This window comes from Eleutherodactylus coqui, chromosome 1, assembly GCF_035609145.1.
Source record: "Eleutherodactylus coqui strain aEleCoq1 chromosome 1, aEleCoq1.hap1, whole genome shotgun sequence".
Lineage (NCBI taxonomy): Eukaryota > Metazoa > Chordata > Amphibia > Anura > Eleutherodactylidae > Eleutherodactylus > Eleutherodactylus coqui.
This window is the reverse complement of record NC_089837.1, coordinates 465,807,613-465,826,206: the sequence shown is the minus strand read 5'-3', so window position 1 is coordinate 465,826,206 and position 18,594 is coordinate 465,807,613. Positions and strand designations below refer to the sequence as shown.

At 44.6% G+C, this 18,594-nt stretch overlaps 1 protein-coding gene across 1 annotated transcript in view; it reads left to right on the top strand.

Moving 5' to 3' along the window:
* Positions 1-4,192: 4,192 nt before the first annotated feature.
* The window catches only part of VDR (vitamin D receptor), a 133,018-nt gene continuing 118,616 nt past the window's right edge, over positions 4,193-18,594 (top strand). The window contains exon 1 of the mRNA XM_066584329.1: positions 4,193-4,281. The gene's annotated coding sequence lies outside the window, so the exon portion shown is untranslated. The remainder of the gene's footprint in view (positions 4,282-18,594) is intronic.

Sequence of the window (18,594 nt, the reverse complement as noted above, 5' to 3'; positions counted from 1 at the left end):
AGTGTAGCTTTCATTTTTCCTAAGCAGTATAAGAAAGGAAAACTGAGCTGTGATTGGTTGCTATTGACAACAAAAATTACAGGGAAAGTCGGTGAGTCTTCAATTTTTAATTACACCAGTGTTCGTCGACTGGTGTCGAAGAACCCTCAAGCAAAATTTCACTCAAATCGGACCAAAACTATGGATTTGTATACAACACAAAAAAACAAATAGATTTTGCATTTTATATATTAGATTATGAGCTCAGTTAGACGGACAGTTTTTTGCGCATTTTTTGAGCAAAAACGTATGCGCACAAAAATTCCCGTGACGGAAGCAGGCATCACACTGAAAAAAAACGCACTTGGCTGTGTTCAAAATTCGCACATAAAGTGCGCCGCCCGCTATCCCCTGCTGTGGCTGTCACAGCTGCAGCAGGGGATTCCTTGCATGTGAAATCCCTGGATGCTATCACATCCTGCAGGGACCAGCGCGTACTCACCTGCTTCCGCGGCTCCGACTGTTTGATGTACGGACAAATCGCTAACGCAATCCTATGGCAGCTTCCACGGGCGGAAATTCCGCTGGAAATCCCTCTGCGGAATTTCCACCCGTCTGCAGGCGGCCTATGACTCATATAATAAAGGTAACACATTATTTAAAACACTGGTTAATCTTCATGCTTAAGGTACATTGAAAAGTTTGCTCTGCGGCCTGGTCTGTTCTAGTTAAAGGGGTTGTCCCGCGGCAGCAAGTGGGTCTATACACTTCTGTATGGCCATATTAATGCACTTTGTAATGTACATTGTGCATTAATTATGAGCCATACAGAAGTTATAAAAAGTTTTTCACTTACCTGCTCCGTTGCTGGCGTCCTCGTCTCCATGGTTGCCGTCTAATTTTCGCCGTCTAATGGCCAAATTAGACGCGCTTGCGCAGTCCGGGTCTTCTTATCTTCTCAATGGGGCTCCGTGTAGCTCCGTGTAGCTCCGCCCCGTCACGTGCTGATTCCAGCCAATCAGGAGGCTGGAATCGGCAATGGACCGCACAGAAGAGCTGCGGTCCATGGAGGAAGAAGATCCCGGCGGCCATCTTCAACCGGTAAGTAAGAAGTCACCGGAGCGCGGGGATTCAGGTAAGCGCTGTGCGGTGTTCTTTTTTAACCCCTGCATCGGGGTTGTCTCGCGCCGAACGGGGGGGGGGGGGGGTTGAAAAAAAAAAAAAAAACGTTTCGGCGCGGGACAACCCCTTTAAGCTCCAGGTTTCTCATGTTGTGAAGCATTGAAGAAATTACATATGTACAATCACATTAATAACAGCAATATAGCCGTACCCAACAATTGGCGCAATATCATCGGCTATTTGGTGTTTTTTTTTTTATTTGTGTATTAGACAATTTTTGGAAATATTCCCCCATCCACATGATGTGCTATATACTTGGGTCCAATCCCCCATCCACATGATGTGCTATATACTTGGGTCCAATCCCCCATCCACATGATGTGCTGTATACTTGGGTCCAATCCCCCATCCACATGATGTGCTATATACTTGGGTCCAATCCCCCATCCACATGATGTGCTGTATACTTGGGTCCAATCTCCCATCCACATGATGTGCTGCATACTTGGGTCCAATCCCCCATCCACATGATGTGCTGTATACTTGGGTCCAATCTCCCATCCACATGATGTGCTGCATACTTGGGTCCAATCCCCCATCCACATGATGTGCTGTATACTTGGGTCCAATCCCCCATCCACATGATGTGCTTTATACTTGGGTCCAATCCCCCATCCACATGATGTGCTATATACTTGGGTCCAATCCCCCATTCACATGATGTGCTGTGTACTTAGGTCCAATCCCCCATCCACATGATGTGCTGTATACTTGGGTCCAATCCCCCACCCTCATAATATGCTGTATACTTGGGTCCAATCCCCATCCACATGATGTGCTGTATACTTGGGTCCAATCCCCATCCACATGATGTGCTGTATACTTGGGTCCAATCCCCCACCCTCATAATATGCTGTATACTTGGGTCCAATCCCCATCCACATGATGTGCTGTATACTTGGGTCCAATCCCCCACCCTCATAATATGCTGTATACTTGGGTCCAATCCCCATCCACATGATGTGCTGTATACTTGAGTCCAATCCCCCATCCACATCATGTGCTGTATACTTGGGTCCAATCCCACATCCACATGATGTGCTGTATATTTGGGTCCAATTCCCGATTGCTCTCCATTTCTGATTGCAGCCAGACAGGGAAGAAATCATCAACACCAAGAATCATGTGACTGTTTCACCCAATCACGTTAGCTGATTTTGTCCCAGGAAATACCAAGTTAACGTTTTGAAAACTCGTTATTTATTTAAATCATTTAAAAGTCAGAGTCTACCAAATTTGATGCACACTTTTATGCAAAAAGTTTTGATCCAGGCTGAACTCAATTGATTGGAATCTGTCATGTTCCCCACAGAACCATAAACTAAAGTTATGGCGCTATTAGGCTAGGTTCACACAGGGCGGATTTGCTGCGATTTTGCCGCGGTTTTTCTGCTGCAGTTTTGCTGCAGAAGAACTGCTTCTGCGGCAAAACCGCTTCAAAGGTTAATTTTGGGTTGCGGATTTTCCTGCGGATTTTCTTGCGGAAAAATCCGCAAGCGTTTTTTTTCCGCAGCGCTTTTTTACTTTTTGCCGCGGATTTTGCTGCGTCCATAGAGGTCTATGGACAAAAAATTGCTGCGGAAAAGACAGAAGAATGGACATGCTGCATCTTTTAAAACCGCAGCAAATCCGCACTGTGTGAACCCAGCCTTAGGGGAGGTGAAAGGGAGCCAATTAATGTATGTTTTATGCTCACCCACTCGCTGGCTCCTGCAGTGCCCACCGCGTGCCGCACTGAACATCCGACTCTTCACAGTGCTGTGCGTGCCCTCCCATACAAGTCTATGGGAGAAAGAGCCAGCATAGCTCTGTGAGAAGAGTTGGATGTGATCATCTAGTGGCCCTAACCTATTTATCCCTGTCTGCCCACTTTGATGCCGGCTTTCATGCCCAGAACCACTTTATGCCAGGCTATATTCAAATGTGTTCGATGCGAGGCATCACTCTCCGTGTGTTAGCAGTGTGAGAAAAGTGTCCCAAGCTCATTTAACCCTTTGAAAACAAAGTTAGTTATTCAAATCGGTACAAATTTACAGTCTGCCCAATTCAATGCCAGCTTTCATGCTTAGAACCACTTTGGGACAGGCTATATGATGCCGGGCATCACTCTCTGTAGGCTGACAGGGTGAGATCTGTGGCTCAAATTATTTTAACCCTTCAAAATTACCACTTATTCAAATCAGTGAAAAGTGTCAGTCTGCCCACTTTGATGCCAGCTTTCATGTGCAGAACCACTTTGGACTGGGCGGAACTATATTTGATGAAGGGCATCACTCTCTGTGTGCTAACAGTGTGAGAAAAGTGGTCCAAGCTTATTTTAACTCTTTGAAAACAAAGTTAGTCAGATCGGTACAAATTTGCAGTCTGCCCACTTTGATGCCAGCTTTCATGCCCAGAACCACTTTGGGCCAGGCTATATTCAAAAGTATTTGATGCCGGGCATCACTCTCTGCAGGCTGACAGTGTTATATCAGTAGCCAAAACTCTTTTAACCCTTCAAAATCACCGGTAACCTATTCAAATCAGTAAAAAAGTGCCAGTCTGCCCATTTAGATGCCAGTTTTCATTCCCAGAACCACTTTGGGTCAGGCAGGGAACTCAACTATATTTGATTGTGGGCATCACCCTTTGTGCGCTGAAAGCGTTAGCACAGCAGCCCAAACTCATTTAACTCTTTGAGTCACACTTTTGGGTGCCAACATCAATGCCCAGTTTTGTACCCACTTCTTACCCCTGAGGTTGAGTCCCTGATTGATATATATATATATATATATATATATATATATATATATATATATATATATATATATATTATACATATATAGCAGGTGCCCCTCTGCTAGTCCCTACAAGCAACCAAGACACTGAGCCATATAATGCCTTGCCGGGGCTGCAGGGGTTAAGCGTCCGTCCCGCCCCGCACTGTGACACCGCAGGCCGAGAACGGGGCTCGGAGCGAGGGCGACGAATCCGGCTGGTCCCCGCTCTGCTCTCCTCCCTCTGCCGGGACGTTCTCCTCTCCGCCCCCGCCCGGCCGGGAAACTTGTCACGTCCTTCAGTGTGGTTTCCCCAGTCCTTCTGACTGGAAGCTGCGTGTTCGGACGGAGCAGTAGATACAAGGTAACTACCTGCTAGTGACAGGGGGGACAAGCGAGGGACCGGCTGCCGGAGGCTCCCTCACAGTGACCGGACCAGTGACAGGGGGGACAAGCAAGGGACCGGCTGCCGGAGGCTCCCTCACAGTGGCCGGACCAGTGACAGGGGGGACAACCGAGGCACCGGCTGCCCCCTCACACTGCCGCACTTCTACAGTGCTGCTCAGGTTACCAGGACGGACATTCAGTAACTTGGTCGTTTCCCCGTCACTTCTTCCTATGAGCAAAGGTTGTGGAAGCGGCCGGTGACATATCTGACATGTAATACACAGTGAGAGGGGCAGTGTGTGCCGGAGGATGCGGGATATACAGCTACCAGCTATGGAGGACAGGGATATAAGTATCCTCCATACTGGAATAGTTATATATTCATATCCTCCATACTGGAATAGTTATATATTCATATCCACCATACTGGAATAGTTATATATTCATATCCTCCATACTGGAATAGTTATATATTCATATCCACCATACTGGAATAGTTGTATATTCATATCCTCCATACTGTGGTAGTTGTATATTCATATCCTCCATACAGAAATAGTTGTATATTCATTTCCTCCATACTGGAATAGTTGTATATTCATATCCACCATACTGTGGTAGTTGTATATTCATATTCACCATACTGTGGTAGTTGTATATTCATATCCACCATACTGGAATAGTTGTGTATGCATATCCTCCATACTGGAATAGTTGTATATGCATGTCCTCCACACTGGAATAGTTGTATATTCATATCCACCATACTGGAATAGTTGTATATTCATATCCACCATACTGTGGTAGTTGTATATTCATATTCACCATACTGTGGTAGTTGTATATTCATATCCACCATACTGGAATAGTTGTGTATGCATATCCTCCATACTGGAATAGTTGTATATGCATGTCCTCCACACTGGAATAGTTGTATATTCATATCCACCATACTGGAATAGTTGTATATTCATATCCTCCATACTGGAATAGTTGTATATTCATATCCTCCATACTGGAATAGTTGTATATTCATATCCACCATACTCTGGTAGTTGTATATTCATATCCTCCATACAGAAATAGTTGTATATTCATTTCCTCCATACTGGAATAGTTGTATATTCATATCCACCATACTGTGGTAGTTGTATATTCATGTCCTCCATACTGGAATAGTTATATATTCATGTCCTCCATACTGTGGTAGTTGTATATTCATGTCCTCCATACTGGAAAAGTTGTGTATGCATATCCTCCATACTGGAATAGTTGTATATTCATGTCCTCCATACTGGAATAATTGTGTATGCATATCCTCCATACTGGAATAGTTGTGTATGCATATCCTCCATACTGGAATAGTTATGTATTCATGTCCTCCATACTGGAATAGTTGTATATTCATGTCCTCCATACTGGAATAGTTGTATATTCATATCCTCCATACTGGAATAGTTGTATATTCATATCCACCATACTGTGGTAGTTGTGTATTCATGTCCTCCATACTGGAATAGTTGTATATTCATGTCCTCCATACTGGAATAGTTGTATATTCATATCCTCCATACTGGAATAGTTGTATATTCATATCCTCCATACTGGAATAGTTGTATATTCATATCCTTCATACTAGAATAGTTGTGTATGCATATCCTCCATACTGGAATAGTTGTATATTCATGTCCTCCATACTGGAATAGTTGTATATTCATATCCTCCATACTGGAATAGTTGTATAGTCATGTCCTCCATACTGGAATAGTTGTGTATGCATAACCTCCATACTGGAATAGTTGTGTATGCATAACCTCCATACTGGAATAGTTGTATATTCATATCCACCATACTGGAATAGTTGTGTATGCATATCCTCCATACTGGAATAGTTGTGTATGCATATCCTCCATACTGGAATAGTTGTATATTCATGTCCTCCATACTGGAATAGTTGTATATTCATGTCCTCCATACTGGAATAGTTGTATATTCATGTCCTCCATACTGGAATAGTTGTATATTCATGTCCTCCATACTGGAATAGTTGTATATTCATGTCCTCCATACTGGAATAGTTGTATATTCATATCCTCCATACTGGAATTGTTGTGTATGCATATCCTCCACACTGGAATTGTTGTGTATGCATATCCTCCACACTGGAATTGTTGTATATGCATGTCCTCCACACTGGAATTGTTGTATATGCATGTCCTCCACACTGGAATAGTTGTATATGCATGTCCTCCACACTGGAATAGTTGTATATGCATGTCCTCCACACTGGAATAGTTGTATATGCATGTCCTCCATACTGGAATAGTTGTATATGCATGTCCTCCCTACTGGAATAGTTGTATATGCATGTCCTCCATACTGGAATAGTTGTATATTCATGTCCTCCATACTGGAATAGTTGTATATTCATGTCCTCCATACTGGAATAGTTGTGTATGCATATCCTCCATACTGGAATAGTTGTATATTCATGTCCTCCATACTGGAATAGTTGTATATGCATATCCTCCATACTTGAATAGTTGTATATGCATGTCCTCCATACTGGAATAGTTGTATATTGATGTCCTCCATACTGTAGTAGTTGTATATTCACCTGCTCCATACTGTCACCTATATCTGCACATATCCCATATCCTACAGTCTCCTCTGCCTTATATGTTCCGTACTGGAGGCCATTATTTCACTGACCGCTATTAATGCAGCCTTCAGCTTCCAGCATTTCTTTTTAATTAAAAATGTTGCTAAATATTTAATTGTAAGCTCCCCCCCTTCTTGTCTCTTGTGTCAGAATATAATATCTACACTACTGGCACATATGAATACGCGGCGCCATTTCTCCCCAGGAACGGTAATCTACACTGATGGAGGGGTACAGCGAGGGCTGAGTACAGATATCCATTAGATGTGGCATCCGATCAGCTTGTTATTCCGCTCTCAGGCTTCCCGCACTCGGACTTCTGTACTGTCTGATTTTCGTCCGCAGATGGCATCCCTTCCTTGGGGCGGGCCTGTGCACGTGGGCTTTATTTCACAAATAGTCCGAGTAAAAAATAAATCTTGTCCGATTTTTGGCCGCGAAGAGCAGATGTCAGTGGGCGGTCTCCGGCACATCAGGCAGCGCAGAGGCCAGGTGTCCAATGTTCTCCAATCCTGCGGGTACCCTTAGTTTATGAGTGATAGTAAAGTTTAAAAGATCGCTGCATGTCCTATTTTTGGGCGATTCTTGTTCCAGAATCGGACATTATTTTGTTTGGGAGAGTGAAAAAATGCATCGCGTACGCATGTCATGTGATGTAAGGGCTTATTCACACCTGCGTATATCAGCTGGCGGGGGGACACAGTCCTTCCCTCCCCGGCTTTCTACAAGGGAAGGAGGCGGGACGGGGCAGGAGCAAGTGTGCTGAGCTCTCGCCCCTTGCCGCTGTTTGCAATGGAAGGGGCATGGGAGGGGCTTAGCTCTGCCCTGCCCCTCCCATTGCAAACAGCGGAGAAGAGAAGGGGTTGGGAGTTTAGCAGTCACGCTGCTAAACTCCTTCCCACCTCCCTTCTCCTGCAGCTGTCATTGGCTCCCATAGGGGTCAATGCAGCCGCCGCCGACAATGTATAAGTGCCCAATCGGGCGCTTTTACGCTGTGGAGATTTTTATTTAAAAAATGCATCATACACGCAGTGACATCACAGGTGAAACAGTCAGTTTTTCACTGACTTGCATTGCACTCGCCCGTGTAAGCCTAAATGTGTCGACCCTCCTGGAATATCTAGAAAACTGAAAAAGGAGAGAACCCCTGGACCCAGGGGCGTAACTATAAAGGATGCAGGGGATGCGGTTGCACCTGGGCCCAGGAGCCTTAGGGGGCCCATAAGGCCTCTCTTCTCCATATAAGGAACCCAGTACTATGAGTAAAGCATTATAGTTGGGGGCCCTGTTACAAGTTTTGCATCGGGGCCCGGGACCTTCAAGTTACGCCTCTGCTGGATCCTTGGAAGGGTGGGCGAATCTCTTGGTTGTCTTCCATAGACACCATTCTGGTGCCAACCCGGGAGTGACAGTGAACTGGGAGAGGTGAGCATCTACAAAACTAGTCTCTGGACTCTATTTAGAAAGGGGGCTCTAAAAGTCTTTCTGTATTTTGGGGGTCTGTCTATGGAGGTGGTCTGGGTTCTGCATTTGCGTAGGGGTTCTCTATTAATTTTGTGATGTCAGGAAGGGGTCGCATGCAATATTTGGAATAGTTAACCTGTCAGATGATTACTTGTGCTGCTATTGCTCCAACTCAGAGCTGTGTAATACTAGTACATCATTATGGAGAGGGGGAAAGGAAGGACGGGTGGAGCAAACCCAAAAGCGTCAGAGGCTCAGGTGTATAACCAGGACTTGAGAAGGGTCGTAGATAATAGGTGGTGGAGCTGCTGCCAGCCATGCAGACCCACCAATGGTTGGCAGACTAGATATGCAAAAACAACTCTACCATTAAAGATGAGACAATAGGATGACATATCCAACTTCTCTTTCATCCTATTGTCTCATGACTATCATCGGAGAGTTGTGTCTGTCATCATTATGTCTGTCTTTTACGGCATGGCTATACGCGGCAGATCTGCTGACGATTAGAAAATCCCCAGCGGTATAAACTGCTCCAATCGGTGTAGACTTTGGAGCAGGGATGCTCTCAATTGGCCACAGATTTCACCCTTTGCATTGCAAAGAACAAGGACTCAGGGACCGGGAACAGGGGTTCAGTCAGTCCCTTAGTGAATGATGCAGAGGTTGTGATCGGTCATCAATACTGATGTCATTGAATGGCTGTGATTGGTTGACCCAGTGCCGGCTTTCATTGGCTGATTAGATTAACCAATTAGCTTGCTGGAGGCGGGGTAGAACTGCTCTGTCGCTGTGGAGGAGGACGCAGCAGCATGCAGCAGTGCCGTAAACGCCTGCGGTAGGTGAGTATTGATGTTTGGTTTTCTAACATGTAGTGTAGTTAGTTTGCCCATTGAAATGAACTGATTCCGGAACGCATTAATGGTCTTTCAATTCATTTCAATAGGGAACAGTGATTTGACATACGGGTGTTTTGGGTTAAGAGCTCCGTCACGGAACGAATTACACTCATACGCTAAGGCACTGCTGTATTTTTTAAATTTTTTTATATAGTGTAACTAGGGCTTATTTTTGGGGTAGGTCTTATTTTCAGGGAAACAGGGTATGCGCTGGCACGCGTGTAACAGCCTGGGTATTGCCATCTGCAAACCTTGTTCATGCGGAAATATGCTCCGTTACGGCGAGGATATGTGCGCATATGTTCGTCTGTCAAAGCCCTAGCCCCCCATGTACTGAGCGGGATTAGGTCTCTGGATGCAAACAAGCATGCTTCTATTCATTAACAGCGCAGAGATCCTGGAAATGCTGAGAGAATGTAAAGTATATTGGAAAGTTGCTGAACCTTTTGCCATTAACTACTTTAAAAGCTTCTGCGGATATTGTTGCTTTCCTGCCTGCTGCCCTTATTATACTTAAGGTGTATACTGTATATAATGAAAGGAATGTTCTCATGGTAGTGATAGAAATGTATGTGCGATCATTTCATGGGTATGATGCAGGAACTGAGAAAACTGAGAAAAAAAATAAAAATGTTTGAAAAATAAAAAGTTTCTGCCGCCAACTTCTGACAGCCATAACTTTTTCAGTCGACATAGCTGTGCGAGGGCTCGTTTTTTGCGAGACATCCTGCCATTTTTATTGGTACCATTTTTGAATGCATCCGACTTTTAGATTTTTTTTATATGACTTTGAGATCGCTGTTTGTTTTATTAAAGATATAGAAAAAGTTTTTTGTTTTTTTTTAAACTTTGTTACCTTTTATTTTTTCGATTAATTAATACAACTTTTATTCAACTATTTTTTTCCTTTTAGACCCATAGAGGACTTGGACTTGTGATTGTTTGATCACTCATTGAGTACAATGCAAGACTATGGTTCTGACAGGCATGCTTAATAGGCAATCAGCCATGGTAGCCCTGGGGGCCCTTTAGAAGGGCTGTTGAAGGGGGGGCATTCGGGACCCCAGCAAACTAATGGTAGCATTTAAATGCCGCTGTCAGAATTGAAAGTGATAATAAGGGGCTCCAGAATTGTTATAATAGTTGGAATACGAGTATGTAGTAAGGCAAACATGTCAGGAGAGCCGACGGTTCTTTTTAAAGACTTCCATGTTTAATGCTGCTTGTGCTTACTGTTTTAGGGCTCAGTCAGACGAGCAAATATTTGCACGTTTTTCCGCGTGACAAAAAAAAAAAAACGCACTGTGTTCGGGTAAAAATCTGCATGACCGCGTCAATTGCCACCCATATGCACCTATATCTTTTGTAGGTGCCAATTTTGTTTCCGCGAACAGTGTGTTTTTTTTTTTTTTCTGTGTGGAAAAAAAGCGCGAATATCCGCTCGTCTGACTGAGCCCTTAGGCTACCTATTCACCGGGGAGCGCCATATCAGACCAAGAAACTCATACTGTTATTGCGCTCGCCAACGTGCATTTTCACGGTGATTCTAGATGTTTTTCAGGCAAAAACTCCTCCCATCACTTTAGTAAAGTAGTGATCACCCGCGCAGCTTTCAGCCGCGTCAGAGGATCGGGAAGTGATCGGGAAATCTTGCAACGCTCTTGGAACATTTCACGCCGTGCGATATGTTTTACTGCCCCATTGAAAACAATGGGCGATGCGTTGCGAGGAACACAGAAAAATAGGACATCGCTCATGTATATGACTCTATTCAAAAGAATGGAATTCATAATCGTGCGAGATTTGTGCTTCTTGCAACGCACTCATCTCGCACGAGTTTCTCAGCCGTGTGGAAGCGGCCTTACTCTGTCACCTTGGTTATTTTTATTCCCGCTTAGAATCTTTTTTTCTCTGGATCTTTTTAACAAATCCAGGGACGAACGGCTCTCGCTGCTCCGGGAACTATCTGCGTTTGAGAACCCAAATATCAAAGCTCAGTAAACTGCAAACTTTATAATGTTGTCACGCGCCCATAGAACATTGAGTATACCAACATGCTAGAAAACTCTGCCACACTTTCTACTAACAATAGAGTCCACTGTGCGAAAAAATACAAGTTCTAGAAAACTGCTGTAGGTACGGTCAGATGTTGAGGGATTGGGGTGGATTTTCCATAGTGGAAAATTCGCACCAAAAATGTGCCAAAATCCAGCATTTTGGTCCACGGATTTTGGTGGAAAGTGCGCTATGTTTCTTTTTCATGATACATTACAATACCAAATGCATTTGCCGCAGGATAATCCTTCCAGAGCAAGAGATTCAGACCCCCTTCTGCATGTTGCCCAAAGAAAGATTTTTATAGTGTATTTTAGTGGTTTTAAATGTTTTCTGTTTTTTAATTTTGTGTTTCTCGGCACGCATCAAATTGGTCTTTGTACGCAATAATTTATGTAAAGGTTTTGTTGGAAATGGGCAGTAATTTTACTCACCCGTTTGAACTTTTATGTCCTCAAAGCAAACTTTTTTTTTTTCAAGGAGGGGACATATACTTTTCAAAGAAGTGAGTAATCACTAATATGAATAAGCTGCTGTGTGAACATGAGAAGCAGCAGTATTTCCAATCATTATAATCTGGCATATGGCATTTTTCACACATTTTCCCCTAGGCTCCATCACTAATTCTCAGTTTTCCCTGAGCTGGTGGGTGGAGACTAGGTGCTGCAATGTCTCCCATACACTGCACGTATAAGAGAGCAGGATACCTGCTTTCATTCTGTAACACACACTCGGCAGCATCCTGGCAGACATTGTACAGCACTGAGCACTATCGATGTAAATCCAGTAGCTGTAAGATGGTAAACACTTACTGCTTGCTACAGCAGTGTCTGTGTGAGTTTCTCTATGCGACTTTCTTCCTCTTTCCTCTCATAGACCTCTATGGGCAGCATGAAGTATCCTCCTCCTCCGCTATGTGTCTTATTTAGAATTAGAAAAAAAAATCAATCCTTACCTATTCCTCCCCCATCAGTCTTCTTACTGCATCTTCTTCTCACTGATCTTCTTCTGGCTCCTCCATTCCCCCGGGTCACCTCACCTCTAGCTGGCCAGATCCTCTTCTTCCTGTTTTGGAGCGTCCATTAGCAGCAGTTCACTTCCTGCAGGGCAGTGAACACTACAAGTGACGTAGCGTTCACTGCCTAGGAAGGAATTCTGAATCCTCGGCAGCCTGCTTTAGCGCGCATGCATGATATCTCACTGCTGGTGTTTCATACAGTATAAGAAACACTTGCCACAAGACATTGCGCATGCACAGTCGCGCTAAAGCAGTCTGCTGAGGATTCGACATATCTTGCTAGGCAGTAACCGCTACGTATACATCACTAGTGATGCAGAGTACGTTGCCCTGCCGGAAGCAGAATGCAATGTATGCTTCATAACAGGAAGAAGAGGATGCGGCCGGCTGGGGGTGACGTGACCCGGGGCATTGGAGAAGCCAGGAAAGATCGGGGAGGTAAAGATCTGATAAGGAGACTGCCTGGGGAGGAATAGGGGAGTATAGAATTTTTCTTTTTTAATAACAGAACCCCTTTAACAACAGGCAGTGGACAGCAATTAAGAAGGAAGTGAGACCCCTAGTGGCCAGCACTTTAGAGGGATTTTATCAGCACGAAAACATCATTTTAGGTAAAGTGATTTGCACTTTTGCTAGTTATCACATTGGCTATTACATTAGCACAAGTTTATTCAAAAGGCAATGCCTATGAAACGGATTACAGGGGATGACTTGAGGGACGGGGTTATTAAAAAGTTCACCTTTAGTTTGTAGTAAGTTATTCTCCAATAGTTTAATATGGCCAACTGAGTGGGTGTGGATTCTAGAGCAGGGTCTAGCAAATGTTGCGAGTTTTGTCTTCTAATTGACACTACTTGCATTTTATAAGTTTGTTCCATGTAACCTTTCAGACTGACAGGCTGAACTCTGAAGACCTTATTCTTCATGGACTGCCCAGAAGATGATGTAACTCATTATTGACCTTTCCATGTATCATATAGTAATAAAGAAGCATAGTGTTTGTGGTGATCCAAAACACTATTAATGTAGAAGGCCGAAGTCAGGGAATTCTGGAAGCAATATAAATAGTCATTTTGTAGCAACGCTCACAAAATACCAAAAACTAATTTTGAAACTAGTGTTGTACAGAGGGCATGGGAGAACTACTTGTGAGGCAGTTAAGGGGTCTTTTAACTTTTTTTTCCGATCACCTCAAGACATCATATCTCCAGCTTGGACCCCCAGAGTGACCTCAATGTGGCCATGTCTAGCCTGCTGAAGCCTCTGCGGCTGTCCCTGAGGGGATGATCATTTTCATGTGTCTAGATACCATCCCAATCCATACTAATATTATAAACGTGAAAGTAGCTCCGTCTGTTTGTTACCTTTTCATGGCTAAACCGCTAAAGCGATTGGGATGAAATTTGGCAGGGAGATAGCTTGCACCTTGAAGAAGGACATAGGCGCTGCACCATACAGCAAGGCGGAGGGGAAGGGGGTGCATATCATAAGCTATGCCTACACAGATGGGCAGAGACGTAAGGGCAGACGTCATTGCCGCACATATGCGATTATTAAGCTAGCAGGGGTACTGGCGTTACCCGGGATTAAAACTTGAATGAAAGACACATTAACATGGATGGAAATTTTAAAGAAAATCTGCATTGCCCATAGCAACCAATCACAGCGCAGCTTTTATTTTACCGCAGCAGTGTAGAAAATGGTTTCTTTTTGATAATTGTATTTCTTACTTTTGGTCTTCCTTTAATATGCCGGAGCTCTGCTAGAGCTTTATATCCTAGCACAAGATGACAAGACCAAAGCCGTTGCGTACAGAACTGTCTGACAGCAGATCGCAGTTACACTCCTTTCACTAGTTCAACTTGTTACATTTTAATATACAGCAAAACACAGATTACATAAAAAAAATGCTAATTCCTTGCGGACGGAGTCACGGGTAACAAGCTGGTTTTAAATAATTAGGATTTCCGGGATGGCTCATTCAGAAGGCTACAACCTGTGTTTGCAGATGACTCCCTTACTGGTTACTGTATAAAATGAGGGGGCAGCAGATAGTTTGACGAGAGTTACTTTTGTAGAGTCCTAAAACTACTATAAAACTTACTATGGGCCCCGAATCTTGTAATCTGGGGGACACTATTTCTGCCGAGCCAAGGAATACTGCATTACAGCTTAAAAGATTAGCATTTTCCTGGAAGGCATATCTTGATGATTTTAATTTACATTAAGGGTGGAGAAAGCAGAGTAACGGCAGGGGCTTTGGTTGCACTAGCTATAAATTCCTTCAGGGAGTAGATTTTGTTAAAGCCCAATGCACACAGGCATATATGCACTGCGGGATCTGAAGCGAGTGCTCAGCCCAGGATCCCGCAGCAGATACTGCCCATAGGCATGCTATGCAAAACGCTTCTCCATGCCCATGAGCAAATCGTGGGGGGAAAATTCTAGCATGTCCTATTCTAGTGTGGGTCTCGCACGGACGACTTTAGTCATCGCTGCGGATCCACGTCATCGCTGGCATGTCATTTTCTGCACTGCACATGTGCGGGGGCGAGACAGCCGACACATCCGCAGCACAGAAAAGAAGACATCGCACAGGTATGCGGGGCCACTGCCAATGCACAGGGTCTGATTCCGCTGTGAGATCTCGCAGTCGGAATCCGACCCGGCCGTGTGCATTCGGCCTAAAGGATGTGAGACTGTAATATAAAGAGTTGAATAAAGTGCCCCCAGCTGTCCAGTATAAATCAGCTGCCGCTCAGGGCACTAGGAAAGTTGCGCTGACATCCTTCCCCCTTACCAGGCTACAGGGATGGGCGTTGGAAGTGATCTAAAATGAGATCAACCACCATTGCTCACCTGATAATAGATAGATATTAGACAAGTAGATAGATACCAAAGAGATAGATATATATGAGATGGATAGATATATATTGTGATGTGGATGCTGTAGCCTGTCAGACATTCTGTGTGTGTCTCAGCGCCCATTGTTATGTTAGCCCATTCAGTATGATGCAACTACCTTAGACCCACATGGTTTTGCAACACTGCTGTGAAGCTTGTAAGTGGAAGAGTTAAATGCTTTTCAGCATATAGGAAAGCTGAGTGCTGAAATAGCTTTGAAGTAGACTTCAGCAAAGGCTGTCACATCCCTCCATAGGGAGTCTGTGATGTACCTCAGCCCTGTTAAACCAGAGCTAGAAAATGTTTACATTGGGAGATAAGAACAGCAATAAGCCCATCACATCCCAGTAAACTTCCCCGCCCCATTTTTTGGAGCTGGACAGGAGATCTGATAACTTTTGGCAGCAAATTTTAACAAAGAGATTTTGCTCTGAACAAAGAAAGAATGTAATTTGGAAATTATGCCTGATCAGTACGTCGCAGCCCACCGACAAGGATATTTTGCAAAATGTCACACCACCACGAATAAGATGCAGGGACTCCCACGTTTAAAGGATGCTCAGAACACCCAGAACCACATATCTGGGACAGAATATACCCGAGGATACTTGTGTGTAGACTCAAACCATACGTAAAATCATGAACGGAAACGGAAAAAATATTTTCTTTGCGGGTCCCACCCACACAGAGTTATGAAGGAAATATAGATTTCAGGGATTATGTGCTCCAATGTAAGCCGAACCCCCACTGGAACTGGAAGGAGCTCTGCTACTTTTTAGAATTAAACTTTAAATTAGTGAAGCTCGTCCGTGTCAACACAAAACCATATCTCTAAAGATATACCTACATTCGGGTCCAATGCCTGTGAACATTGGTGGTGCCAGCGTTTGATTGTATCTGCGTGGGCCTTGTAGAGCTCTGGAGTGCGTTAGAACGATCAGGCTGTGATTTGAGCTTTCGCTTTCCATGCGTGCAGAAGCCTGGAAAATCTGGGTGACAAATCAGCTTACAATCTCAGCTATATTGAGCACAGGGCTAGGTGGTTTGCTGTAGAGTTTTGGCAGAAGGTGATGGTCGCTTGTCCGGTTGGCATGCAGAGCCCTGGAAAGTTGGGTACCAGTCACTCGGCAATCTAAGCCTTCCCCATTATGCTGCTGTTGGATTCTCTTTTGCGATGTTTTCACTCCTTCAATGTTGTGTGAAAAAAAAAATCGCAACATGTCCTTTCTGTTTGCGATATCACCGGTTGTTCTCAATAGGGCCGGTGGCAAATCCGCCTTGTGTGGACATACCCCCGAGGGTGGAAGTTTGTGCAGTTTTCATCCCTTCATTTGAAGAGGTGGAATCCACAACAGAAACCTACAGCATAAATTGACATTCTGCCAGTTTAAAATGCGTACCCACATGTCCATGCTGCTCTAGGGTTGGCTCCTTTGGGTCAGAGCCATCAGTCTGCAGAAGCGATGTCTGATGGTGGCAGTGCCTAGTGATGCCAAAGAAGTGCTGAATCACTTGTAATTGATGGGTGAGGCCAAGACAGAACTACAGATCTTCAGAAACAATGTACCCAAGAAGTGGCAGCGGTGTAACTTGCTCAGCCTATACCTTCTTTCCCCTTAAATGTTGTGGCACTGCCTTTAGATGAGCATGATGGGACCAGAGGTCTAAGGAGCAAGAAGAATATCCAGGAGGTATGCAACTGTTGGGATCTCTAATAGAGATGAGCGAACGTACTCGGATAAGCACTACTCGTCCGAGTAATGTGCTTTATCCGAGTATCTCGCCGCTCGTCTTGAAAGATTCGGGGCGCTCCGCTGCTGACAGGTGAGTCGCAGCGGGAAGCGGGGCAGAGCGGGCGGGAGAGAAGGAGAGAAAGATCTCCCCTCCGTTCCTCCCCACTCTCCCCTGCAGCTCCCCGCTCCGCAGCGCTCCACGAATCTTTCAGGACGAGCGGGGAGGTACTCGGATAAAGCACATTACTCGGACGAGTAGTGCTTATCCGAGTACGTTCGCTCATCTCTAATCTCTAACCATTAACAAAGTCTGGGAACTCCGAAGGGGCGTTGCTTATTCTGTAGCCATGCATGACTAAATACTCAAATAATCGTGGTTAGATGGGATATGTGTGAATGACTCGTTAGGGGAACATATGATAGCAGTTGTTAATTGTAATCTGAATAGGCCACCAGAAGGTAAGTTTGACTTCATAATTAGATGGGAAAGAGATTTGCAAGTGGTTTTTCCAATGAAACATGGTATAGATTAAGGGAAAAACTAAATAGGGAGGATAGACAGATGTCACTTGTTGAGACAGCGGTGATAATTTTACATAGGACATATTTAACCCTTTCCTGTCCAATTTCCCTGCCACCCGCACTCTCTCCAGCTCTTTTGTATTTTGGATGGCAAAGTGTGTTGTGGATTCCTTGGAATTACTCAGCAGAAACACATAAAAATGACCCGTCATGATGATTTTATTAGCAATTTTTGGAAAATTAAACACGAGGAAGTGTTTAACTCTTTGCAATCCACTGTCTGACCTGTGAAGACATTACTATTTAAAGGGGTTGTCCCGCGAAAGCAAGTGGGGTTCAGCACTTCTATATGGCCATATTAATGCACTTTGTAATGTACATCGTGCATTAAATATGAGCCATACAGAAGTTATTCACTTACCTGTTCTGTTGCTAGCATCCTCGTCTCCATGGAGCCGTCTAATTTCAGCGTCTAATCTCCCGATTAGACGCGCTTGCGCAGTCCGGTCTTCTCCCTTCTGAATGGGGCCGCTCGTGCTGGAGAGCTGCTCCTCGTAGCTCCGCCCCATCACGTGTGCCGATTCCAGCCAATCAGGAGGCTGGAATCGGCAATGGAACGCACAGAGCCCACGGTGCACCATGGGAGAAGACCTGCAGTCCACCGTGGGTGAAGATCCCGGCGGCCATCTTCGCAAGGTAAGTAAGAAGTCACCGAAGCGCGGGGATTCGGGTAAGTACTATCCGATTTTTTTTTTTTTTAAACCCCTGCATCGGGTTTGTCTCGCGCCGAACGGGGGGGCTATTGAAAAAAAAAAAAAAAACCCGTTTCGGCGCGGGACAACCCCTTTAAGGCCGTACAGCTCCGATGTTGGATGACATCCGTCGGGGTTCTCTTACTGTATATTGCTAGCCTCTCTGCTGTCGGAGCCTATCCAACGTGTCACCTCATGCAGTACTGGCTTTAGCCAGCAGATAGCGCCGTTGTATAACGGCAGAAAAAGAGTAAGCCCCCTAGGAAAACTAGGATACGAAT